The sequence below is a fragment of the Felis catus genome, chromosome B3 (assembly GCF_018350175.1).
Source record: "Felis catus isolate Fca126 chromosome B3, F.catus_Fca126_mat1.0, whole genome shotgun sequence".
Lineage (NCBI taxonomy): Eukaryota > Metazoa > Chordata > Mammalia > Carnivora > Felidae > Felis > Felis catus.
Window position 1 is genome coordinate 121,390,808 of NC_058373.1, and position 27,273 is coordinate 121,418,080.

The 27,273-nt window shown below is 45.0% G+C and overlaps 2 long non-coding RNA genes across 4 annotated transcripts in view; both read right to left on the bottom strand.

Annotated features, from left to right (window-relative positions):
* LOC111560903 overlaps positions 1-27,273 on the bottom strand; it is a 156,855-nt gene that overhangs the window by 115,111 nt on the left and 14,471 nt on the right. The window lies entirely within an intron of this gene.
* Positions 15,224-17,475, bottom strand: LOC111560904. The gene is made up of 2 exons (XR_002743200.2): positions 15,809-17,475; positions 15,224-15,521 (listed from the first exon to the last, which is right to left on the bottom strand). It is a non-coding gene; the product is annotated as an uncharacterized LOC111560904 (long non-coding RNA).

The window sequence follows — 27,273 nt, forward strand, 5'->3', positions numbered from 1 at the left end:
AAGTTGATTTGTGTACGTTCTTATAAAAGAAGGAAATTAGCTCTTTGGCCACCATATATTTGAAGTGTATTTTCTCAGCTTGTCCCTGGTCTTTGAATTATGTTTACAGTATTTTTTTCCCATGGTGATTTTTTTAAAAAAAATTTCCATGTAGTCATGTAGTATCAATCTCTTCCTTTATGGTTTTGGAAATGTATGCCCTACTGATAATGGCTTCCCACTTCTTAATTTCTTCTAGAACTTATACAATTGTTTTGAGTGTGAAGAGTGTCTTAGGGATCCAACCTCTCTTTCCCCAGATTAGACCCAAACAGGAGAAATAACCCCTCCAAAGTCACAGAGTAAGTCTGGCGTCAGCTGGGATTAGAGGGTCTCATCTAGATAGAGCTCATGCTGTCACTGCCTCCAACTTGTATAAAGATCTCTTCTTTAACCAGCCTCCTTAGAAGACTGCAAAAGAAAAACTCATTTTCCCTACTTGTTTTCATTGCATTCTGTCCTGAATTATAGTCATTTGTGAGACTGGCTTTCCTCATATTCATCTCGTGACTACATTCTGTTCATCTTTGTGGCTCCCATCTACCCACAATACCTTGCCCAATCTTCTGCACACAGTAAATATTTGGGAATTAAACTGAGTAATATGTTCCAACTGGCTGTGCGAAGTGAAGACCCTTGGATTTCCTAAATGCAGAAATAAAGGGATTCGGTGGGCTAACTGACCTGAAGGCCTTTCTGCCCCCAAGACCTCATGACCATGGGAGGACTTGCCAAAGAGAGAGAGGTATGCAAGTGTGACCTCTGTCTTGCCCTTTCATGTGCCTTGCTTGGGAGCCTTCAAGCCAGAGGGCTCTGGAGCAGTTGCTGGGTTCATGGTGTCAATGGGGTTGATCGATGGAGAAACACACAGAAGGGATTAGACAGGAAGGGAGATTGCAGCTCCTGTGACTGATCTCGTGTCGTCTCGCCACCCTACCTCTCTGACGTGAGTATTTCTTAGATCACAAGGACCAGAATGGCAGAAACTAAAGAATAAATGAAAGCTGATTAGGGAAGAGGCCACTCTCCACTTCTTGAGGCTTCAGAAACAAGAACTTCCCAGTGTCCTCTGGGGTTACCATATCCCACCTATCAAGGCCAATACCCAATACTTTAGGATACTTGGGGAATGCAGTGTCCTGACCAATCGACAACCTCATGCACAGGGTCGCCACTATTCGTAAAGGTGCCTGGTTCCCTTATCCACTCAACAGCTACAGAATGCCTTCTGCATGCCTGACTCCGTGTGATATTCTAGGGGCCAAGAAAAAAACGAGTAAAATGGGAGAGAGTTGCTGTTCTCGTGGAATTGACTTTCTGTCTGAGGAAGTCAGATAACAGAAAATTGACCCAGAATGCACAAAAAATCAGATATTGATAAAAGCTACTGAGAAAATACAAGCAATGTGTGCCAGGGAGTATGTCATAGTCAGGAAAGGAGGGGACATTTCCCCTGAGACCCGAGTGGTGAGGAGGACGTACCTACCCCATGAAGACAGGGAGGAAGAGCATTTCAGGCAGGGGCACAGCTGGGGCAAAGATTCTGAGGCAGGACCAAGCGAACAGATAGGAGGCCAGCTGGAACGTAGGGAGAGGGAAGGAGAGGAGACAACATGTAAAGTATTAGAAAACTGCACTCACGGCGGCTGAACTTGTCGAGAGTAATTGTGAAAGATGTTTGTGACCTATGCCCAGAGGGGCTTCTACATCATAGGTGAGAGGATCTGCAGCCACCCTCTGGTCCAGTGTGTCTCAAACTGAGGCACTCCCTCTGGCAGAGAAGAACAAAAGCATATCCCCAGAGTTTCTACAAGTATCTACCAAATTGTTTTTTGAAGACTTGTGCTTCATTTTTAAAACAAAAGCAAATTTTGCATTCTATTCCCCAAGATAAACATATTTGCTTTTATATTGAGAATGATGTTCCAGGGGCACCTGGGTGGCCCAGTTGGTTAAGCATCTGACTCTTGATTTTGGCTCAGGTCATGATCTCAGGGTCCGTGAGATCCAGTCCTGAGTCGGACTCCCTGCTGACAGCACAGAGTCTGCTTGGGATTCTCTCTCTCTCTCTCTCTCTCTCTCTCTCTCTCTCTGCCTCTCCCCCACTCATGCTCGCTCTCTCTCTCTCTCTCTCTCTCTCTCTCTCTCAAAATAAGTAAATAAGCATTAAAAAAAAAAAGAATGATGTTCCAAATAATCAGAGGTTGGCCACATATGTGCTATGGGCCTTGCCAATCCCTGGCATACCACCAGGCACCGCCAATTACTTGCCAAATAAGGGGACAAAAGCCCAGAAAGATAGGATGGGGTGATTTTCCCAAGTCCATCCAAGTTGTTGTAGAAATACAACGTGCTAACGGTTGATACTTTCTGAGCATTAGGATTCTAAAGGACAGCTGTTTCCTGTGCATTTGTGTATATTTTGAGGGCATGTTTTGTACCCGCCTGACAGGCCCCTCCCTTCCTCAGACAGCCCTGCTGATTTCATCCTAATCACTGCACTGTTCTTTCAGGCTGTGGGAGATGAAGGGCCTGCCAACCCCGTGAAGGGGGCGCTGGGGGACCGAGGACACGGTGCAGAGTCACCCCCCCTGCCCCCAGGACCAGCTTTCCCCACAGACCAAGTGAAGCACCTGCAAAACTCTTCTGGGTCCCCTGCCCAAAAGGTGAGAGAAGCCATCTCTCCAGCAAAGAGAACTACTTCCCATGGCTTTAAAATCCCTGCGTCTGTACGCGAGATCATTGGGCCAAGATTTAGAATGTGACTTACAAGGAAGTTGGGATGAAGGGGAGAAACTTACGTCCTAATGTCAGAGAAACAAGTGGCAAAATTTAACTTGCAGGGTGAGCTCAACTACATTAGGGGAGGGGGTGGGGGGAGAGAATGCATAAAGAAAGACTAGAAACAATGAGACTAAAAGGTTAATAGTAGTCCTAGGAAAGTGGAGCTGTGGGTTATATGGGGATGGAGAGGTTGAGGGTAACGTGGGGATCAGGGGTTGTTGGTAATGTGGGGATGAGAGATAGTGGGAAATGTGGGGATGTGGGGTGGTGGACTATTTTTGTTTTTTACATGTTCTAAATTTCCTGTGTGTGTGTGATCCAATGAGAGGCCTGAAAGGGAAGGTGTCTTTTTCTCAAATTCCCAATTCAGGAAAACACCAGTGTGAACATAGAATGTTTTTGAACTCCAAAGATGAGTGTTTTATTTTATTTTATTTTATTTTATTTTACTTAACGTTTATTCATTTTTAAGAGACAGACATAGAGCGCGAGCTGGGGAGGGGTGGAGAGAGAGGGAAACACAGAATCCGAAGCAGGCTCCAGACTCTGAGCTGTCAGCACAGAGCCCCGTGCAGGGCTCAACCCCAAGGACCACAAGATCATGACCTGAGCTGAAGTCAGACGCTTAACTGACTGAGCCACCCAGGCGCCCCATCGAAGATGAGTATTTAACGTGTTTATAGAGAAAGCCATGTGGAACTTACTAGGTCATTGTAGCTGCCAATTACTTAATAGTGATAAAAATAGATAAGAATAATTTATAATCAGCAAGTTGATTGTTTTCAAAATAGTGATTCTAAATTTTTTAAACTGCTTTCCAATGGGCTAATAGTTCCCTGTTTATATTCCTTATCATTTTTGGGACACCTCTGATTGTTTGTTTGTTTGTTTGTTTGTTTAAGAGAGAGAGAGAGTTCAAGCCAGGGAGGGTCAGAGAGAGAGAGAGCAAGAGAGAAAACCCAAGCAGCCTCTTTGGTCTCAGTGCGGAGGCCAATGTGGGGCCCGAACTCAACAAACCATGAAATCGTGACCTGAGCCGAAACCAAGACTTGGATGCTTAACTGACTGAGCCACCCAGGGGCCCCACGCTCCTTTGACAGTTTGAAAGTCAGCTTGACCCTTACCTACGTTATCACAAATTCACTGAATCCATGTACTAGGATTGATTCCATCCTGCCTGCAACAGAGGGGAGACTGCCTCAAGGAAATGGCCAGGAGGCGCTCATCCCAGCTGTTCCCCATCCCTGGAACCCTAGGTGGGTCAGTCCCTCTGTTCTCCCTCAGGACTCAGTTTTATGTCATGTGGGGAGCATGCTCACACATACTGACGGTCTCTCCAAGTCATTCATCGACATTCACTTCTCTTTCTTGAGCACCCACAGGTGCACAGGCATGGCTGTAGGCACTGGGGACAGCACTGAATGAAACAAAACCCTGGTTTTATTGGCATTTCATCTTCTTACCATGCCTATGAAGCTCTGAGCTTCTCTACCACCTGTTACAGAAAGGGCTCCTTTCTGTACTTATTCATACACTGCCTTGTAGCAGGCAAGTTTAACCAACCTGCTAACTCAATTCTAAACATGAGGGAGCAGAGGCCAGGATTTCTTCTACTGTATTCCCAAAGCTCTTAACATAACCCTGGGCATCCTCATTTTTCAATTAGGAAAAGCACAGTATCTGCACATAGTAAAGACTTGATAAGTGTTTGTTGGATGGGTACAGATCATACAATATGTTGGATATTTACAGACCTTTTCTCCAATAGTCCTCGTAAAAGCCCTAAGAGATAGCAATTTGTTGATGGAGCTTAGGTGTTTAAGTGACTTGCTCAAGACACTTAGTAAGTGGTGATCTGGGGTGAAGGCTCTATATTCATGAAATAAAATATAATGTGAAACAAGACTGTTTCTCAGCTATAGCACATGCATATTGGGGACAATAAGTTCTTTAGAGAAGGGAGGGATTTGTGCCGGCAGAGTAGGCAGGGAAGAAATTATAGCAGAAGCAGGGCTTCAGCTGGACTTTGGAGGATGGAGGAGGGGAAAAGGATAACAAAAATGGCAACACATGAATCCATGAAGCTCAGTCCCCAAGCAGCAGTGACTGGGATTGGGATCAGCAGACTCAGGGCACCTTAGCCAACCAATGAGTCTGATGCATGTTTCTCTAACAGCTGGAAAGCAATTGGAAAATAATCGCTCAATATGTGCAAAAGACCACTAGCCTAACTAAGCATGTGGATTAGCTTGAAATGAAGCCTGATGACCTCCCTGCTGTGAACTCCAGACAGCAGGGCAGAGCCCTTGGTGCAGGAGGGCCTGCCCCTGAGCAAAGCACCGGGGGATGGGGGAACAGGTGCTCCCATGGGTCTTCAGTGAGGTAAGGGGGACCCTTCGTGTACCGCTTCTGCAAAACCTTGACCCCTTCCCTATGCACTCTAACCTACTGACCTCCCCAAAAATAGGTTATTTCACACCCACAGGACGTACCACAGACCTCCCAGGATGATACAGGGAAAGCGTCCTGGCCTTTGATCCTGGTGACCAGGATTCTAGACCCAGCTCTGCCACTAATGGATCTGTGACTTTGAACATGACACCACATGTGGTCTCTGCATGGTACTATAGAATGGTATAGTGCCTTCCTCAAGTAGGGCAGCATCCTCATATGAGTTGAGGTCAATTTAGTGCATCATGACCAGGACTTATTGGAAAGGCATGAAATGGAATAGCATGGAAATTGCATCACATGTGTGATGAAACTTGTATTTCTGTCATTTATGCATAATGAGTGATCATGTTGAAATGAATTCTCATTGTGCACCATACTCAGAAGAGTTTGAAAACCCCTGCCATAGTGTCCAAGGGTCAGAGGTGCAGAGTCAGACAGTCTGAGTTTGAACCCAGCTCAGGCACTCGCGAGCTGTGTAACTTTGGACAAACTGTTTCACCTCTTTGAGCCTTGGTTTTAATATTTATAAAATCAAGACGATAATATTTCTAACTTCATAAGGTTGTTGAAAGAATTAAATCCTTCAATCAACAAATTAATATAAGGTCCTTAGGACAGTGGTTGGCATTCAGTAAGGGAACATTAGCTGCTACTGTCTCTGTGTTTGTCATTGAGGCATCTGGACCAGAAAACAGCTAAGGTCCCTCGGCTCTAACTGTAGGCCCTGCTTTTTGAGATGAGAAAGGCCCAAAGAGGTCCTGACACTGACCCAAGATCACTTGGCTATCACTCAGTCCCAAGAGCCTCATTTCACTTTGCTGAGGCCTCAGCCCTCATCCAGGCAGGCCCAATGGGTAAAGTCATGTGGCACAACATTGAGACGGCTTAGGGTTCCTTTGCCCAAGCCCTGAGGTTTCCAGAGCTGCCCTTTACTCAGAGGTAAGAAGCACTGGAACGTTCTGACAAAGGATGTGTCCTAAAGCATCAAAAGGGACTAACTAAACTGTAATAGAAACTGGAAGCGGACTACACCTCCCAGGGACCTGAGACCCAGTATTGGTGAAAAGATGTGTAGCCGGCAACCTTCTGTTTTGTTTTTGCTTATTTGTTCCTCCAAAGTAAGTCATGAATTTCACAAAACAAAAAATACAGATCACAGTTTATCAAAAGCCTCACAGAATGACTTAAACATTGTTAAATTGTTCTACTGATAAACAATGTACACAGTATTATAAATATGCCTATTTGTACATATGTGATATAAAGAGTAATTTGCAAATATCGTGAGTAAACATGTTTCCTCATAGCTTCACCAGCATTGAATTTTCCTTTTTTTTTTTTTTTTTTTTTGAGAGAGAGAGAGAGAGAGAGAGAGAGAGAGAGAGAGAATGGGTAAGGGGCAGAAGGAAGGAGAAAGAGAATCCCAAGCAGGCTTCCACACCCAGCACTGACCCCGATGTGGGCCTTGATCTCACAACCATGAGATCATGACCTGAGCCAAAATCAAGAGTTGAACACTTAACTCACTGAGCCACCCAGGTACCCCTAATTTTGCACTTTTATATTTGCAAATTTAATAAGCATGTAGGGATACCTATTCTAATTTACCTATCTTTTTTTTCTAATTTATTTTTTTTTAAATAAAGTATAATGAGGCAACCTTTTTTCCCCCAGGTATTTACTTCCCGCTAACCTTTTTTTCCCCAACACGTAACCCCTCCCAATCTTTCAGTAAGCAATGCTTACTGTGTAATCAATAAGGATTGAGTTTTATATTAGGTACTAGAAGAGGAATGTTTATCAAAGTAATTACAGATACATTTCCTGTTCTAAGAAGCTTACAATCTAACAGAGTTAAACCCAACTGTTATCTTTAAAAAACTGAATATGGGGCACCTGGGTGGCTCAGTTGGTTAAGTGTCCAACTTCGGCTCAGGTCATGATCTCACTGTTCGTGGGTTCGAGCCCCACATTGGGCTCTGCGCTGACAGCTCAGAGTCTGGAGCCTGCTTCAGATTCTGTGTCTCCCTCTCTCTGCCCCTCCCCCACTCATGCTCTGTCTCTCTCTCTTTCAAAAAACAAATAAACCCGTTAAAAAATTGTTTTAATTGAATATATTTGCATTGTGGGTAAAGTGAGCGAATCTTGAACTCCTAGAAAACAATATCCCACAATGCTGGGAAATCTATGATCAGGATAGCTAGATGCCTTCTCATTATCATGTTAGTTCACCTGGCAGTGACACATTCTGGATCTGTGGTAAGTCCAAGTCCAAACTCTAGAGAATGTATGGCAAGGTCTGACTTGGATGGGGTAGGGACCCTCCTCAGAGGATTGTTCCCTACACCCCTCTCCCCACAGATCCTGCTCAACACATATTATCAGCAGGCTTGTTCATGAACCCCAGAACCACCACTCAAGGCCATGAACACCCTAACCCAAGCAATCTAGAAACAGGACTACCTGGGGAATCTGAGCTAATGCTATGCCTTTTCTCTCCAGTGGTCAAGTCATCTAGTCAGATCAGCTTGTCATCAGATGACTCCTATTAACTAGACTGTGTCCCCTCAAAATTCATATGTTGAAGCCCTAATCCCTAATACTTTACACTATGATTATATTTGGAAACAAGGCCCTTAAGAGGTAATTAATATTAAATGAGTTCCTATGGGTGGGACCCAAGCTAATATGACTGTTGTCCTTATAAGAAGAAGAGACACCAGGGATGCACACACACAAAGGAAAAGCTGTGTGAAGATAACCAGAAAGCAGCCATCTGCAAGCCAAAGAGAGAGGCCTCAGAGAAATGAAACCTACTGACACCTTGATCTGGACTTCCAGTACCCGGAACTGCAAGAAAATACATTTTTGTTGTTTAAGCTACTCAGTCTGTGGTATTTAGTTAGGTAGCCTAAGCAGACTAATACAATGACCCAACAAAAGCCCAGGGTTTGGGAACCCCAAAGAATGGGTACCCTTAAAATAAAACTTTGAGGTTTCCCCTCTCCAAGTTGTATCCATCCAAGATAGAGAGGTCACTGGTCAGCTTCCTTCCTTCCATCATTCCCTCCCCAACACCTGTAGAACATTTGCTTTGGGCCAGCACTGTCTCTGTAGCTATGCACAATGTCTACAGATCCTCAGGCTGTCCCTTTCACACCCCTGGGGTTCTGTGCCCACGGAGGCATCACCAACCTCAGCCAGCCTTTTGTTCTCCATACCAACCCATCCAACAGTAGAAGCTGGGGAAGGACCTCTACCTGGAACTAGGCCAGAAGGCACTGGATTAGAGCATTATACCTTCTTCCCCCATCATCCTTAGCCAAAGGATGACCAAATTAAAACAGCTCGGGGCTGTCATTTCCACAGGCTTGTTAATTCAAGGAAATGGCTCTGAAAAGGTCATGACAAGAACCAGCTTTACTATAATGTCAACTCCCACAACATGCGCCAGGCGAATGTCACTTCAAACAGGGTCCAAGCCAGCCTATTGCCAACGGCAACTCTTAACAATTATTTTGCCTTTAGTTCTTCCTTCTATGAAGATTATCTCTCTGTCAATGAAGACATCGCTATCAATGACACAGGCCTCTGAGCCATTTGTGAAACTGAGGAATCCAGAGATAATATCGTCTTGGTCAAAATCAACAAGACCACCTTCCAACCATCCTTGTTCTGGGAAAACAGGCTGTTTTGCCCTACAGCCAGCAATGCCTTCATGGCATGTGGCGTGCTGTATGTAACCAAGATGGTGTCCACAAAACTGAAGAAATATTCTACGTGTATGACACCAAAACCCAAAAGGAACCCACCTGCACAACAGCCCAACTGCCCGAAAATTCTACATATACAATGATGGCTACTAAATCTACCACAGTGTTTATTGTTATCATATGTGGGGAAGACAACCAAAGTCAGGCCATGCCACAGGATAAGATTCCTTGGAACTATTAATAGGAAAAGTAAACACACTTGTATTTGTTTGTTTGCTCTGTGTGTGTTTCTTGTGTCTTTCTTACACAGGAGGCTTTCCTCAGATGTTCGGAAACCTTGACTATCTGTTCGTATCTAGGAGTAAGACATCAGAAGTCGATTGGTACCCGGGGGCACCTGGATGGTTCACTCAGTTGAGCACCAACCTCGGTTCAGGTCATGATCTCGTGGTTGGTGGGTTCCAGCTGTGCATTGCACTCTGTGCTGACAGCTCTGAGCCTGGAGTCTGCTTCGGACTCTGTGTCTCCCTCTTTCTCTCTGCTCCTCCCCTGCTCACGCTCTGTCTCTCTGTCTCTCTGTCTCTCTCTCTCTCTCTCTCAAAAATAAATAAGCATTAAAAATTATTAAGAAAAATAAAATTAAATTAGGGGCGTCTGGGTGGCTCAGTCTGTTGAGCATCCAACTTTGGCTCAGGTCATGATCTCACAATTTGTGAGTTCAAGCCCCACATCAGGCTCAGTGCTGACAGCTCAGATCCTGGAGCCTGCTTCGGATTCTGTGTCTCCCACTCTCTCTCTCTACCCCTCCCCTGTTCATGCTCTGTCTCTCTCATTCTCAAAAATAAATAAACATCAAGAAAATTTTTTTAATAATAAAATTAAATTAAATTTTCAAAAAAGTTGATTGGTACCTGCAATCTAGAAATTCCACTTTTGGGTATATACTCGGCAGGCATGCATACAAATGCACACCAAAAGATACAGGGAAGAATACCATAGCAAATCTATTTGCAGTAACCCCAAACTCAAAACTACCCAGAAGTCCATCAATAGTTGAAAGGATGGATAAGTTGTGGTATATACCCATGGGATAAAACACCTCAATGAGAATAGGCAATCTACAATGCCATGCAACAATATGGTTGAATCTAACAAACATTATACTAGATCGAAGAAACCAGAACCAAAAGCACACATGCTATGTGACTCCATTAATTTAAGGACAAAATAGGCAGAATTATTTATCTATGGTATCACTCAGAGGGAAAGATAGTGATTACCTTTGGATGGGAATGGTGAACACTCCATCTATAGAAAGCAGGAAAGCAAAGACAAATAGAAATGCACTACAGGGAGAGTTTAACACGCCATTCTCAGTACAAGACAGATCAAACGGAAAGAATATAAGCCAAGACAGAAATCTAAACAACCTCATCAACAAGGCAGGCCTTTAAGATAATTTAATCCTGATTTAGGTATGTACATGTGCACACAAACACGCACCCTTGGGATTCTGACTAGAAGAGCATTAAATGTATACATTAACTTCAGAAGGATTTATATTTTTATAAGTTGTCTCATCCATGAATACGAAATGTCTATTTGTTAGTATAGAGAAAGGCTATTGATTTTTGTCTATTTATCTTGCATATAGCCACCTTTCAAAATTCCATTAATTTTAATAGTTATTAATTTTAATTACTTGTTATCAGGCTGGGTTTGCAAGCCAGCCTGAGAAAAAAGATAATTTTCCCTTCTTCAGTAATATTCATACAGACTATCTCATTTCTTTTCTTACTTCATTAGTGAGAACCTCCAAAATATGTTTGACGTTAGCAATAACAACAGACAGCCCTGTCTTATTGATATTAAATGGACAACTCTCTCAGGCATTGCTCAGAATCAAGAGGGTACTGTGTCCCTTGGTCCCCATGCTCAGAAGTTACCATGGTCCTGACTATCATCGCCCTTCACTGCAAAAGCCTACGAGTCCTGGACCTGTGGTCCCTGGGCAAGCCTGGCAACCCCCGTTCTCTCTCCACTCCTTTCTCTTCTCTCTCCTGAGCTCAGGCCGCCATCCCCTGGCTCTGGAGTTATTACAGCCGCCTCCCAGCGGGCTTTCTTTTGTCTCCTCCTGTTCCCTCCTGTCCCCTCCTGTGCTCTCATGCAATGTGGCCAGCACACTGCAGCCAGAGTGAGCTTTCAAAATGCAAATCTGATCACAACCCTCTTCCTTTTTCCCATTCTGTGAGGATAAAGGTGGGACACGGCCATATGAGTTGGTCCCTGCCTGGCTCCCCAGCTCCCTCTCATCCACTCTTCCGCACTGTGAGGGAGAACCCACTGCCTTTCAGTTCTCTGGATGTACCTTGCCCCTTCTCGCCTCAGCATTTTTACACCTGCCTTTATGACTGCCCCGAACACCCCACACACATGCACATCTGTGTGTGTGTACTGTGTGTGTGCACACCCCCTACACACATGCACGTACATGCACCCTCACACACTCTCTCTCTGTCTCTCCCTAACTCCGAAGTATCACCAGAGTCATTGACTCCCCAAGTATACACTATATAACTATTTGTTCAGTGTCTTCATCTCTAGACAGTACATCCCACCAGGGTAGGGACTATGCATTTCTGCCACCCTTAACCCCAGCACCCGGCACAGGGCCTGGCCCAATAATTATTTTAAATTAATAATTAGTAGGCCAGCAACTATCAGCCTTTTAGAGTTCACAACCCACCAACTTCTGTTTTATCCCTGTAAGAAGTAGGTGGACATGAAGGTGCCTTTTATTCTTATTTTTAAAAATGTTTTTAGCTGGCCGCATAGTATTACAGGTTGGTTTCTTTCTAGTTTCAAGGCTGGGCACCACTTGGTCACATCATGCAGTTTCCTATCCTCTTTGCCAGCCAGGAATGGGATGTGTGTTGAGATTATTGTTGTTCCCTGATTCACCACAGCGGGCAAGGGGGGGGGGGCATGAAGGAGATAGGACTCTCAGGAACCCACAGAATGCCCGTGTTGCTTCTCCAGTCTGCACACACTTGGCCCAGCACCCAGCCTCTTCTTCCATTGAAACCCAGCCCTCAGTGCTGCTACCTAACTCTGACCCGCCCTTGCCCGGAGCCTCCGCTCAGGGTTTTGTTCTTTTTTGTGTCTCCTCTCATGAGTAAACACTCAAGGGTCAACTGGCTGGGGGGAGGCAAAAAAAAAAAAACACTCCTTTTAATGATACGCTCTAAGAAAGAACTCTAGCTGGTGTCCCTCCCCGGACCCTGAAGAGACAGGATCTTATGGATACCTATCAATTTACCCTTCCTGTTAGCCTGTCCAAAGTGCATGTTGAGGACATGGCAAAGCCTGCAGGCAGAATTTCAGAGCAATTAACTACAAATCCAAGAGGCTTCCCCTCTCAGGTGTCAGCCAAACCACAAGCAGATTCCCTTCACTTGTTATAACCTAGCTAAGACAGTTAACTATTGTACCTGTGGCACAACTAAACCCCCTGTAATTAAGGAAGATGCGGATGAGGAGAAAAGGCCTCTGGTTCTAGAAGCTCAGCCCCAAAGTTGAGCAAAAGAGCTATGTATATATTCACCACTAGATGGCAGGCTTCCTGCTTTATTCCCTAATCAGCTCAATTTTAAATTGACAAAGATTCCAAACCAGCAGCACTTCAACAATCCAATCCTCCAAAGTACCCAAACACACTCAGACTCATAGAATGATAGGGGTGGACAAAAATTTGGTTACATTGGGTTTTTTTTTTCAGCTAAACTTCCCATTTCCAGAAGAAGAAAAGTGAGAGCCCAAGAGGTCACTAGACCCCCGAGTTTACAATTCTTCCAGGCCAGCTTGCTTTTCTATTATTCTACCCTGCCTCTTGATAAAAGCCATCCAAAAATCATCCTAAGAAGAGATACAATGCAGATGTGGTCAGTTTCTTTAGAGCAGTGTTATGCGCACTTTTCTGTGTATATGTCATACTGACAGAGAGCAAACAAGCCTTCCACAGAGTGGGATATTTTACTATTTTGGGTCTTACAAATATTTGTGAACTTCACTAGTCCTTGACTAGTGAGGAACTTGAAGTCTGGGATCCCTTATGCAGCTCTGTGTTCCCACAAGCCTTATACAACACCTGTCAACAGGACAGGTGGCATCAGAGGTGGTTGGAGTAAATTAGAGTGGAGTCCCTGAAACCAGCTGGGTGACTTTATCTAAGGGACTAGCTTCTCAGGATCTTGACTTCAAAAAAGAGGATGTTAAATTTATACTCGTCTAAATCTCTAAGTGAAAAAATATGAGAAATGCTTAGTAGAGTGCCAAGAAGTTTGCAGGCAAATGGTTCTCAAAGTGTGGTCCAAGGACCCCTAAGGGTTCCCCTTCCCTTTTCTAAGCACATGTCTGTATGAGGGCAGGTTTTCTTTAGAAACTTCAGTCAAAGAATGAATCACAGGAGCACCTGGGTGGTTCCGTCAGTTAAGCATCTGACTCTTGATCTCAGCTCAGGTCTTGATCTTAGAGTCATGAGTTCAAGCCACATACTGAGCGCCATGCTGGGTGTGGAGCCTACTTAAAAAAAAAATATCTATATATATATATAGATATATATATATAGAGATTGAATACATATATATACATATATATGTACATATACATATATTATATATATATATATATATGATTGAATACACAAGTGAATGTGAGAATCTATAAAGTAAACATTAAAGGGACTTGTAAAAATGCCATTCTCATATATTTCTTTGTTTTGGAAAATATAGTTACTGTTTGTAAAAATAGTAATTCACATTAACATTGCTGGGTTTTTATAGTTATTTTAAAATACGTTAAAATTAAGTATTTTAAATTTCTCAGTTATAATTTCTAATATAGTAAGGCAAACATCTCATAGAAAGAAAAGCTCTTTCAGGCTCTCAAAAGAAATGTACGGGGTCCTGACCCAAAAAGTTTGAGAACACCTTTATTAGTTCTCTGTTATTTATCTTTCATTCTTCAAAAACAGAAAGCTCAATATCTAAGGATGTTAATTTCAGGATTATCTACAATAACAAAAAAAGGAAAAAAGGGCCTAAATGTCTAATATCAGGGGAAAGGTTTAATAATAATAAATATGCTCCACTAACCCAGTGGAATTAAATATTATAGTACGGTATAATAATAAAATGATTACATGACATAACATTAAGAGTGAAAAGACATAATTCAGGATTGCCACTGATTATAAAAATGTGAGATTGGAATCTAATACATAAAAATGAAAACACTAAACACTTGTTACATTATGTTTGGATATGAGATTATAGATGCTTCTGTTTAATTAAACTAGTGACTATTACCATTTCACTATAGATCATTTCTTTTTTTAAATTTTTTTAAACATTTATTTCTTTATTTTGAGAAATAAAATACACACACACACACACACATGCACACACACACAAGCGGGGGAGGGGCTGAGAGAGAGGGAGAGAGAGACTCAAAAGCAGACTCTGTGCTTGATGTCAAGAACTTCGAGACTATGACCTGAACTGAAATCAAGAGTCTGACATTTAACCTTGACTGAACCACCCAGGCGCCCCCAAAACAGCATCTTTAAGTTAGCATTTTTAAGACCTGGCTCCCCCAGGTCTCTTACACTAGCAGCAAAGAGGCCATTGTCTTTTTCCCTTTAACAAGACAAAAAGCTTCCCAATTTTGAAAGCCAAGTTCCTCCAGCAGACTCCAACAGATGTCATTGTCTGAACAATCCCTGACAAATGGCAAATCTGTACAAACACACAGCCGCCCCGGGCCGCAGGGACACCTAAGAGAGCAGGCACTGAATGGAAAGTGGTCAGTGTTTCCAGGCTGTCAGCAGTGGAACAAAACTGAATCTCCCCCTCACCGGGAGCTTCTCCTGCACCCCCTCCTCTCCTGCACTGCCACCCACCCCTGCCTACACACACACGCACAGTGTGGATTTATGTTTTGCTTCCCAGAGTATTAATAAACTCCCTCTTAAGCGAACTGCTTCTGAAGTTTTGAAGTGAAACATTGCCAGGAGGAGCATGCATGCTTCGAGGAATCCTGCCTTTTACTCCATTAACTGGGTCCTGTTCACATCTTTCCCGAGACCATGTAGGATAATTCTCCTTTTCAACTCCAAATACGCATATGGCACTATTTCAGACTCCCCAGACAGGCAGCCCAGTGTGAAAAAAATGCACCGGAGGAGATGACTTTATTCAGGCTGTTGCAATAGGGAGGACATTCATGAACACAGAGGAACATCTCAGAGGAAAGGAAGGAGGGCCTGGGGCTTTACAGAGGCAAGAGAGTGGGGAGGAGAGTAGATGACAAGTCCTATAGGGGTGGGGGCAAGAGGGGGTGGGGAATGCTGAATCTATGAAGGCAGGAAGGTCCTCTGCAATTTGCTTCTCATCATAGCTCTCTGGGAGCCCAGGGCTCACATAAACTTCAGCATGGTCAACAGGTTACCAAAAATCTGGCCTCTCTTGTAGCCTAGAGAGGAGGGAAAAAAACAGCGAGACTGCAGTCCCAGATGCCTCCTGGTGGTGAGGGGACCACAGGTAGAGAACAGCGAGTGGACATATCTTCAGAAATTTTGCTCCTTAAATTCAGAAATCTTCTTCTCCCATCCTAATCCTCTCTCCTTCTTTCTTGGCAGGTGGATGTGGATATTGTTGAATGAAAACCAGTTCAATCACTGTTAATTCCTCTAAACACACACACACACACACACACACACACACACACACACACACACACAAAGGGGGTTCCGTTCCCACCTCCTGGAAGAAAGCTGGTCATCGCCGGAAGATTCCAGCCAAATATTTGGGGTTCCCGAACGATGTCTTTTGAAGAGAAAAAAAAAGTTGAGATGGTTGAATCACTCCAGTCACCATCTGAAATTCTAATTTTCCTTGAGAGCAACAAAAGCCTTTTCCTTAACATCTTCTGTGGTAAAGGCAGGCCCTCCCCAGCTTCTCTGCCCCAACACCCCTCGTTTCAACGAGTCCAGCCAGATGTGTTCATGTTTTCCATTCACACAGCACAGGGTTTAAGGATGGAAGAAAAGATGAGTTGTTCCCCCATTAGTGGATCTTTCCGCCCCTGCTGAGACAGTTTGTGCAGGGTCTGTGCTATTGGCTGCAGATAAAACAATGGGGGTGGGAGCTGCTTTGGAAATAGGGGGAGGGATGGAGATTTTTCCATCTGGAATCACACGGCTCTTGGTGGCAGGGCCAGATGGAGCCACAGTCTGTCTGTGGAGACAAAGCTTCTCTTTAAACTGGTCGTGCAAACAAGAATATGAGGCTTTTGACAACACAATGGCCGAGAGATAGAAAGCTGAGCGTGGTTATGAAATGCCAAGGGCAGATCGCTCCAACTTTGGTGGATTAAGCCCTGAATGTCATTCAGCAAGGAGCTTCCTTGAACTGATGAACACGAGACTTTGCATTCAAACAACTTTGCATTCAAACAGACGTTTAGAAAAACAACTCTCTGTCAGCCAGTCTCTTTTCTCTGAACTTAAGTCATCTTTCAGCTGGGAGCGAACATGCATCCTTAATGCACCGGAACGGTGCTGGGACTTAAATTACCGTAAAGAATTTTATGAATGCTGAGTGTCCCTGTCCACACTATTAATGAACATCCCCTAAGCTGCACTTAAGCCAAAGTCCAAGGTATAATTAGGGATACAGAACAATGATACAATGTAGATTGCAAGTTTGCTTGAAGCTCCCAACATCCGATTAGAGGCACAGTAGCAGATTTCCCAGAGCATGGGAGAGGGAGATGAAAACCATCTGTCACAGCCTGCCTCCTGAGCCCTTCCTTCCAGGAAAGCTCTTTGTGTCACTGAATAATGCCAAAAGGAAGGCCTTCTTGGCCCTCAAACCCATCTTCCAAGCAGAGATCCCTTATCACACTGTGTGCCCTAGAGAAAGTCACTTCCCCCTCCGAACCTTCATTTTCTCTCCCATAACATGCAGCAACTGGGCATGTTTCGGGGTTTTCAAACTTTTTCAGAGCTACGGAACATTTGTCCCCAAAAGAAAACTTTAGGATGGAACTCTGTAAATATCCTATGTCACTTGGAGGACTCATCAGCATGCCACAGATCAGACTGGTGGAGGGAAATAGCTCAGCACTTTGTGCCTTAAACCCCCAAGCTGACTCTCGGTTCCAACATATTGGATCACTTCCTGCAAACCTTGAGCGCTTTATAAATGTTGTATGGGGAAAAGACGCGTGCTTCAGTGGGAAACTAGGCATCATTTGGAACACACTCTTCCAAGTTATCTCACTAAGATGCGAGGGGACCCTTTCACTGCCTTTGGACTATTTTACAACTCTGAAAAGTGTAGACAACTGATAGCAATGCAAATAATTCTTCTTTACAGATGTACAAATGAATTCTGGCCTGTAGAGGTTTCATTGACTTCCCTCCCTAACCCCCAAGAGAAAACCAGTGTCTTTCTATGTCAACATTCTTTTACTCCATGTAAATTTGTGCTTCTCTGACTTCTCATTTGAAATGGTTGTTACATCTTACCTGCACTCTATAATAATGAGCTAAGTAAGGGGCGCCTGGGCGGCTCAATCAGTTGAGCATCAGACTGTTGATTTTGACTCAGGTCATGATCTCGCTGTCATGGGATCAAGCCCCGAGTCGGACTCCGTGCTGAGCATGGAGTCTGCTCAAGATTCTCTCCCTCTCTCTGCCCCTCCCCCCTCATGCTCTCTCTCTTTCTCTTTCTCTAAAAAAGAACTTAAAAAAATAATGAGCTCAATAAAGTCTTTAACGTGTGTTCATTTATAGCTATATGTGGGTCATGGTTTTAGCTTTCTGTGAAAACCATCTTATTTTGAAATTTTATTAATAAAAAATTAACATTTGGTTAGTTGTGTTTTTTTTTTTTTTTAGTTCACCACTGATCTCCAATAGCATTTATACTCTCCACGCAATTTTTATGGAAATGCCCTTAGAAAAGTGACAAGTGGGGCTCCTGGGTGGCTCAGTCGGTTGAGTGTCCGATTTCCGCTCAGGTCACAATCTCACAGCTCGTGGGTTCAAGCCCCGCGTTGGGCTCTGTGCTGATAGCTTGGAGCCTTGAGTCTGCTTTGGACTCTGTGTTTCCCTCTCTCTACCCCTCCTCTGCTCATGCTCTGTCTCTCTCTGTCTCAAAAATAAATAAACATTAAAACAAAAAAAAAAGTGGTAAGTGATCATTGGGAATAAGAAATAAAAGGAAAAGCCATATGGCAATAGTAGCTGGGATCCTGCAGGCCAGACAGCGCAAACACAAACAGAAGGGGCAGTTCGGCCAATTGGAGAGGGAAGAAGGGGACTGAGAAGGTCACCTGTCACCTAACGGGAGCTGGGAGCCCAAATAGCGGGAAGCACCCAACTCGACAGAAATGAGTGTTCTGAACCCTCTATCCTCCCCTCTCCCCACTGGCCAGGGCCAACTGGAAGCAAGAAAGTAAGGGGGAAGAGATACAGACACGCGCGTCGGCCTCCGGGGTTCACGGCAGGATGGAGGGGACACCCCTGTCATGCAGACAGCTAACAAAGGCAGTTTGGGATGAGAACCAAACCACCCACAGCTTGTCTATACCAACATGACCTTACTGTCCCAGTGTCTTCATCAACATAACTTTACTATTATTCCAGAAGATTCTTGCCCAGGAAGATAAAAGTTGCAAGTGACTTTCCTATTCCTGAAAGACAGATCATCTCTGGCACAGGAAGCATCAAAAGAAAAGTTATACCCCAAGGCTCCTTGAAGCCCTCAGCTGGAAATCTACACTTCACTGTATTCACCAAATCCAACTCATTATTACATCATGATCCTTATCAGTTCTAGTCAAACATGCTACGTCCGTCTTGAAAGAGCCACCTTAAACCAGGCTTCAAAGTCTCAGTAAAGACCCCAACTCTGTCCTCCCCTGGGAGAGACCCTGAGGAGTGGAGTTCTCCTCCACCACGGTGAGCAATAGCTCAGCTCAGCCTTCCCTGATCATCACACTGCCTGGGGGTGTGGGGGAGATGGCATTCAACAGAAGGGGAAAATATTTGGAGGCAACTGTGTATGTGAGCCTGAATTATTCAGGAAGGTTTCTTCTCTGCTCAAGTTCCGTGGGATGATGGCATAAATATCCTTTTTCTTTATCCTCTGTGGATATAAAATCTAGAGTTTGGGGGCTGGCAGGAGTTCAGGAGATGATCTGATCCCTTCCTTCCTTTATGGATGTGGTCCCTGGGATGCACAGGGGCAGTCAGCCAGGGCAGAGTCTGAATCCAAGTCTGGAAGCTCTAGGCTAGGCACCCTGCATGCACACCTTCTCTAGCTCACTCCTTGGGTTTGAACAGTCACTTACAGCATGCTGCGCTCTGTGCCTTGGGACAAGTGCTCAGAGGTGGGGTCACAGTTTCAGATATCTGCCCCCTTTGCTGTCTGCCCCTGTTAAGCAGATCCTGAGCTCCACATTCTTTTCCTCAAGAAAGCAGTGAAAGGGCAGAAAGTTGAGACCAGTCTGAGAACGCCCAGCTTCCAATACCTGATGTCTCAACACTTGGGAAGAACACAGAAGCTTGTAGGTGACAACCAAAACATCTAGCAGAGGCTTTGTCTGGACTGGTGTTGGAGGGGAGAGAATGAGAACAAAATAGGACATGGGTCCCAAGAGCGGCAAAGCCCCGGGGATGCAGACCCCCAAGAGGGAGTGCCTGTGTGGACAGAGCCCTAGAGGGGCTCCAAGGTCTCTGTGCCACAGAGTAGCAGAGAGCCTCCATACCTCCCCAGGGCCACACGGACAAGACTGAGGGACAGCTCAGGAGTGAGTTAGGGGACCAATAACCTAGACCAAAACCCCTGGCACAATTAAGACCCTGAAACTTAAAAAAAGAAAAGAAAGAAGGAGGGGGGAAGAGAAGAGAAGAGAAGAGAAGAGAAGAGAAGAGAAGAGAAGAGAAGAGAAGAGAAGAGAAGAGAAGAGAAGAGAAGAGAAGGAAAGAGAAAAAAAAAAGAAAAGAAAAGAAAAGAGAAAAAAGAAAAGAGAAGAAAAAAGAAAAGAAAAAAAGAAAAAACAACCGTGGGAAGTTGGTGCTGTAGGTAGAGGGGCAGACACTCAGAGCTGATGAGGCTCCAGGATTTCTCCCCAGAACTGGGTCAAGAGGACAGTGTCTCCTCCGTCTCAGTCCAGACTAATCAAGCTCCTGACCAGCACTGAGGGCGGCCAGGGCATAGGTGGCTTCCTTCACAGGGGCTGTGAGGAGCCCTTCCACAAAGAGCAGCCCTGAGCAAACGATGCAGGGATGACAGATGCCTTTGTTGCTTTTAAAATAAGCCCCGATCGGGGCGCTGGGTGGCTCAGTCGGTTGGGCGTCCAACTTCAGCTCAGGTCACGATCTCGCGATCCGTGAGTTGGAGCCCCGAGTCGGGCTCTGGGCTTATGGCTCAGAGCCTGGAGCCTGCTTCCGATTCTGTGTCTCCCTCTCTCTCTGCCCCTCCCCCGTTCATGCTCTGTCTCTCTCTGTCTCAAAAATAAATAAACGTTAAAAAAAAAAATTAAGGGGCGCCTGGGTGGCTCAGTCGGTTAAGCAGCCGACTTCGGCTCAGGTCACGATCTCGCGGTCCGTGAGTTCGAGCCCCACGTCGGGCTCTGTGCTGACAGCTCAGAGCCTGGAGCCTGTTTCGGATTCTGTGTCTCCCTCTCTCTCTGACCCTCCCCCATTCATGCTCTGTCTCTCTCTGTCTCAAAAATAAATAAACGTTAAAAAAAAAAATTAAAAAAAAAATAATAAGCCCTGATCTTCCCAGCAAATAGAGGGGTTAAGGGGGGGGGGGGGTCTTTTGGAGGGAGTGGGGCAGAGAGCACAAGCAGCCTCACTTCCTCTCTCCCTGGGGAAGCAGATGTGACCCTGGGCTGACCCCACAGGTGCTCCCTGTCCCTTGCTGGCTGCTGGCCAGATCTCCAATTCCAGTCTTTTCCACTGCCCAGACTTTCAAAGCGGGGAAGGAAAGAAGGGATCTAAGAGAATGGGGAGCGGAGGCTGGGGTTCTGGGGGAGAAAGGAAAGCCCAAGGAGAGGAAACACAATGAGTAACTAATTATGAACTTGTGGCACCTGAGGCTTCAGTGCTTGAGGTCAGCTCTTGCCCAGCTGGGCCTACCACAGGGGCTCAGGAGGGCCGCGTGCTCCATCTCCTCAAATTTAGGTTTTCAGGGCATCTGGGTGGCTCAGCTGATTAAGCATCTGACTCTTGATTGCGGCCCAGGGCATTATTTCATGGTTCATGGTTTCGAGCCCCGAGTCAGACTCGGTGCTGACAGCACGGAGCCTGCTTGGGATTCTCTCTCTCCCTCTCTCCCTGTCCCTCCCTAGCTCACACTCTCTCTCTCTCAAAATAAATAAATAAACTTGAAAAAAAAAAAGTTTTTCAAAGAGCTCCAAATGAAATACTGAAAGGCACAGACCTGTGTCTTTTTTTTTTTTTTTAATTTTTTTTTTCAACATTTATTTATTTTTGGGACAGAGAGAGAGCACGAACGGAGGAGGGGCAGAGAGAGAGGGAGACACAGAATCGGAAACAGGCTCCAGGCTCCGAGCCATCAGCCCAGAGCCCGACGCAGGGCTCGAACTCACGGACCGCGAGATCGTGACCTGGCTGAAGTCGGACGCTTAACCGACTGCGCCACCCAGGCGCCCCAGACCTGTGTCTTAAGAAGACGATGTTCAACCTTGAGCTTGAAGCCTGTCCCCATCCTCGATGACTCCAGCCGAAATGCACTGAACCCGTACTGTTCACAAATTCACGAATGACTGTGGCCAGTTTTACTGCAAGGTTTCCTTAGGGTTTAACAGGCTAATCTGTTAAAGGCAAATATTTAAAATAAATCACAAAGTCTATGTGTTCGGGTTCTGCTCTTTGTTTTTTAATTTACAGGGAACCTTTAAAAAGTGGAGGGGACCCAAGTCTCCCTCAAATCCCTGAGGGGCCCTGACACCACTTCCTGCAGCCCCAGGCCTCATGCCCTGGAGGACACCCACACAGACAAGGAAGCCCCACAAAATGTTCAGGAAGGCAGTCGTCGCACCATAACTGCTCAAGAAAAAAATCATTCTGATACTTGTTAAAACGGTAAGGAAGATTTTATTTAAGGCTATTGCCATAGCTATCAAAACTGTTACAACAGGGGAGGGAGATGGGGCTCGACTCCAAAAGCAGAACAGGTGGGGATTTGCAGTCAAGGAGCAGGTTGGAGGGTGGGCATTTCTAGAGACAACAGCAAGGCCAGGGAATTCCTATTCGGCCCACTGCACAGGACTCTTGCTGGAGGCAGCCAGCCTTATGGAATTGAGGGATTCTCTACTGGAATATCAGAGGCCCAGTTCTTGCTACTGTAACTGGGCTACGCAGGCCCAGCAAGGATGGGGCCGAGGTCAAGGCCTGGTTCAGAGGAGGGCTCAGAAGAGCCTGACTCAAATGTGGTCACAAGACAGCCTCTGTCCCTCCCAGCCACTTTGTCGCAGAGGGTCCCCGAGCTACTGTGACACCACAAGAACTCATTTCCCTTCATGAGAGACTACAAGGAGGGGAGAAAGGAGACCATCTGGATCCCAACTCAGGCAATATTTTCAGTCCTGGCACTGTACCCCCATTTGTTGGTGGCACAGCCAACAGGCCAGCCCTGACTCCGTCCTCCCATGAGCCTACCTTTCACCAGAGGGGACAAAATGCCAAAGACTCACCTTCCCAGCCTCCGTTGCAGCTGGAAGCAGGCTCGTGACCCAGTTCTAGCCACAAAAGAGAAGGACAATTCTCCCGAGTGGCTTTTAGGAAACGATTCCTGGCTGGATGAGGGGAGGGAAGATACCAGCCTGCTACTCAGGCTGTCATCCCCACCCCCACTCCCCGCCAGGAAGTGGAAACCTGAGGGCCGGAAGCACGCTGACAGTGGAAAGAGAGGAGCCTGGTCTTTGGTGACATCGCTGAGCTGCTCCACCACCCTCCCGGACGGTCCAAGCCCAGACTTCTTAATGAGGTGAGATAATTAAGCGGCTTTTTGATACAAGCTACTCTTTCGCAGGTGCTCTACAACTTGCAGCCCAAAGCATTCTTTTTATTTTTTTTAAGTTTATTTATTTATTTTGAGAGAGAGAGAGAGAGAGAAAGAGAGAGTGAGTATGAGCGTGGGAGGGGAGGGGCAGAGAGAGAGGGAGAGAGAGAATCCCAAACAGGCTCCGTGCTGTCAGCACAGAGCCTGACACAGGGCTTGGACTCACAGACTGTGAGATCATGACCTAAACTGAAATCAAGAGTCAGACCCTTAACGGACTGAGCCACCCAGGCACCCTCCAAAGGCGCCCTTCTGATACCCCAGCTGTGCTAGAATTTGTAGAGGATACAGAGACATCTAAACCTTGGTCTTGTCCTTCTATTCTCAAAGTTTGTATAGATATATAAATATTATATATATGTATATATGTGTATATATGTGTGTGTGTGTGTATATATATTTAATGTTTATTCATTTATTTTGAGAGTCAGAGAGCATGATCAGAGGAGGGGCAGAGAGAGAAGAAGTGAGAGAATCCCAAGCAGGTTCCGCCCTGTCAGCACGGAGCCTGACACAGGGCTCCATCTCACAAACTGTGAGATCATGACCTGGGCCGAAATCAAGAGTCAGTACTTCTTAACCGACTAAGCCACCCAGGCTCCCTGATAGGATACATATTGAAGCAAAACTGAATTTTAAGTATTTACCTTTTATGAAAGAAACTCTACACAAAATTTTTTGTATTAGATCTGGTATAGACAGAGAAAGTAATTCAGGCATTATTGTGTTTTTTTTTTTTTTATGTTTATTCACTTTTGAGAGCCAGAGACAGAGTACGAGGGGGGGAAGGGCAGAGAGAAAGGGAGATGCGGAATCTGAAGCAGGCTCCAGTCTCTGAGATGTCAGCACAGAGCCTGTGCAAGGCTCGAACTCATGAACTGTGAGATCATGACCTGAGCCGACATCGGATGCTTAACGGACTGAGCCACCCAGGTGCCTCTATAATTCAGGCCTTGTAAATAGCTTCTAAAAAATGCTTTCAGGCCTTTTAAGTTTTGCCTAGGAATTGTTTGCAAAGTCTGATTTAACACTTGGCCTGTAATATAGAACCTAATTCACACCAAAGCCCTTTGTATTTCTGCAGCATAAATACATCAGAGGGCCTCTCAATTTCTAGAATACTTCCAAATCATACATACTGTTATCAGCTGAAACTCTCTGATTCTCTGATCAGCTCATCACTTACTTGGTGTGAGTCTGATGGTCCCAGCAGCCCAGCTTAATTCCCGAATTTAACTCTCTTTGTCTGTTCCCCAGAATATTCTCGCAAAATAGGTAGCGTTCCAGCATCCCTTCGACTGGAACAGCATTAAGAAAAAACTAAGGTTACATTTAACATTTGAGTACAGAAGAAGATGGTGAAGTCTGGCAGAAGATGTCACCCTAAAATATGCCACTTTGGCATAAGGACTATTTTGAGCTAAAGACACCGTAAGAACAACAGATGCAGAAAGGTCAATGTGACCTCCCCTTTTTTCCTGAAGGCAGAAGTTAATGCTTCCATGTGAAGGATGCCCTCCCTACCCCAGGCGGAAAGAAACATTAACATCACCAGAGACAGAGGGTGGAAGCAGAGGGAAATCTGTACAAACAGACCTTGTTAAAATAACTCTTAGCCTCCTTTAGTCTCCCTACATATTTTACTTACTTTTCCACAATTGCTACTCTTTGTTCAATCTAATCTATAAGCAGTTGGTCTGACCTGCCCTTGGGGCTTCATTTTCCCACGGAAGCTCCCACACACATGCAGAACTCTGTATGCTTGTCTCCTGTTGATCTGTCTTACATCCATTTAGCTCTCAGAAGCAGCCAGAAACCCTGAGAAGGTAAAGTTATGCCTCCCCTTCTGTGCCCTATGCTTATTTACTAAAACTGTTGGTTGGATGTACTGAGCCACCCAAGATCCGGATAAGACTGATTCATCTCACATTCCTACGGTCGCCCCTGACTCTGAACTGCTTCTGCTGAATTATTCGACTTTAGGAATCATTCTGCCATCCTGCTTATGTGCCCAGTGCTCCACACACCCAAACCAGGCATTGGCCTCAAACCATTTCCCCAATGTGCAGAGGGGCAGGTGTGTGCTTGTATGTGTGTGTGCACATGTGTGGGTGCATGTGTGTGTTAAAGGCTCTACTAAAAATCGGTGTATGGCCCCCTCACCTCTTTCCTCCCACCCCCAAAGGTGGGAACTGGGTTCTCTGTTTCGTTGCTTAGGTACCTGTCGGCCAGTGCCTTGACATCTCAACTTTTTCATTCATTCAGTCAGCAAATATTTGTTGAAGACCTACTACATGCCAGGACCTGTGCTAGGTGGTAGGGAGGAAAAACAGTCATGGTCCCTAACTTAGGAGCTCACAAGGTTTGTCAAAGACAAACCTTATTCAGGGGCACCTAGGTGGCTCAGTTGGTTGAGTGTCCGATTCTTGATTTCAGCTCAGGTCATGATCCCTGGGTTGTGGGATCAAGCCCCGTGTCAGGCTCCATGCTTGGAGCCTGCTTAAGATTCTCTCTCTCTACCCCACTCCCCCACTCCCCCACTCACACATACTGTCTGTTTAAAAAAAAAACACACACATTGGAAAGACAAACCTTATTCAAAGAATGACACCATCAAATATAGTTCCTCTAAGTGCTTTTTCCTAACTTCTTATTTTGAAATATTTTAGACTCACATAAATTCCACAGAATTCCTGTATACTCTTTGCCCAACTTCCTTCAATGATAACATCCTACATAATTATGGTACAATGATCAAAACTAGGAAATTTACATGGATACTATACTATTAACTAAGCTATGGCCCTTACTAAATTTCTCTAAGTGCTTTTTATTACATTAATTCTTCAGTCACTTGAGCCTCAGACTTCAGCTCAGGTCATGATCTCAAGGTCCGTGGGTTCAAGCCCTGCATCGGGCTCTGTGCTGACAGCTCAGAGTGGAGCCTGCTTCGGATTCTGTGTCTCCTTCTTTCTCTGCCCTTCCTTAGTTCACACTCTGTCTCTCTCTCCCTCAAAAATAAATAGGGTGCCTTGGTGGCTTAGTTGGTTAAGCTACTTACTTTGGTTTGGGTCATGATTTCACGGTTCATGAGTACGAGCCCCACATCAGGCTCTGAGCCTGCTTCAGATTCTGTGTCTCCCCCTCTCACTCTGCTCCTCCCTCCTACTTTCTCTCTCTCTCTCTCTCTCTCTCTCTCTCTCTCTCTCTCTCTCTCTCTCTCTCTCTTTCTCTCTCTCTCTCTCAAAAATAAATTTTAAAAAATCTAAAATTGTATTATATTAATTCTTCAATAACAATCATAGGAAGTAAATACTATCATCATTCATTGTATAGATGCAGAAACTGAGATTCGGTACAGTTATAGTTGGCTGAAGATCCCAGTTTGCAAGAGGCAGAGTGAAGGATGCAAACCCAGCAGCACGGCTCTAAGGGATCTACTTCTGGTCCCTGAACTGTACCACCTATTAATGTGAGCCCAGCTAGCCAAAGCAGGAGTTCTTGTCCAAACCTGAAGAAACTTACTATCCTAGCACTACAAGAAAATGGCTAAGGAGGTAGTAGAACTTGTAAGGCTTGGATGCCATTTTTAGAGCCAAAACATTTGCTTCCAACATCAAAGTTTGCTTCCATAGCAAAGGCTTCCAAAAGGAAATTACTGTTGCAAGGACTGCGGATGAAACAATGTTCTTTGGGATAACAAAGGCTGACTTTCAAACATTTCCCTCTGGTGGAAAATAACTTCAGTGGATACATTTTGACTCTCCAAAGGAAGTTTCTTTGTTAAGAAACTGTAAGAAATGCAGGTGCAGTTAAGGCACAGCCAAAACAAAGGCTTCAGAAAACATGGACTTCCTCTCAAAATCAATCCCTTTCCAATAGTCTCACTCCCACATAACTCAAACCCAAATGAAATATGCCTTCATGAGTCCATCTACAGTGGAATCATTTGAGATTAGGTTGGGTGTGCTCTCCTCGGTAGGTGTCCTTCCTCTGATTACAAGCAGATAGCCTGCCCCTTTGGAACAGCTTACTTTCTGGATTTTGCAAAGCAGAAGGCAAAAGAGCTTCTAGTCAATGCCTTCTTCGCTATTTGGGGGTGAGGGTGGGGGGCAAGAACT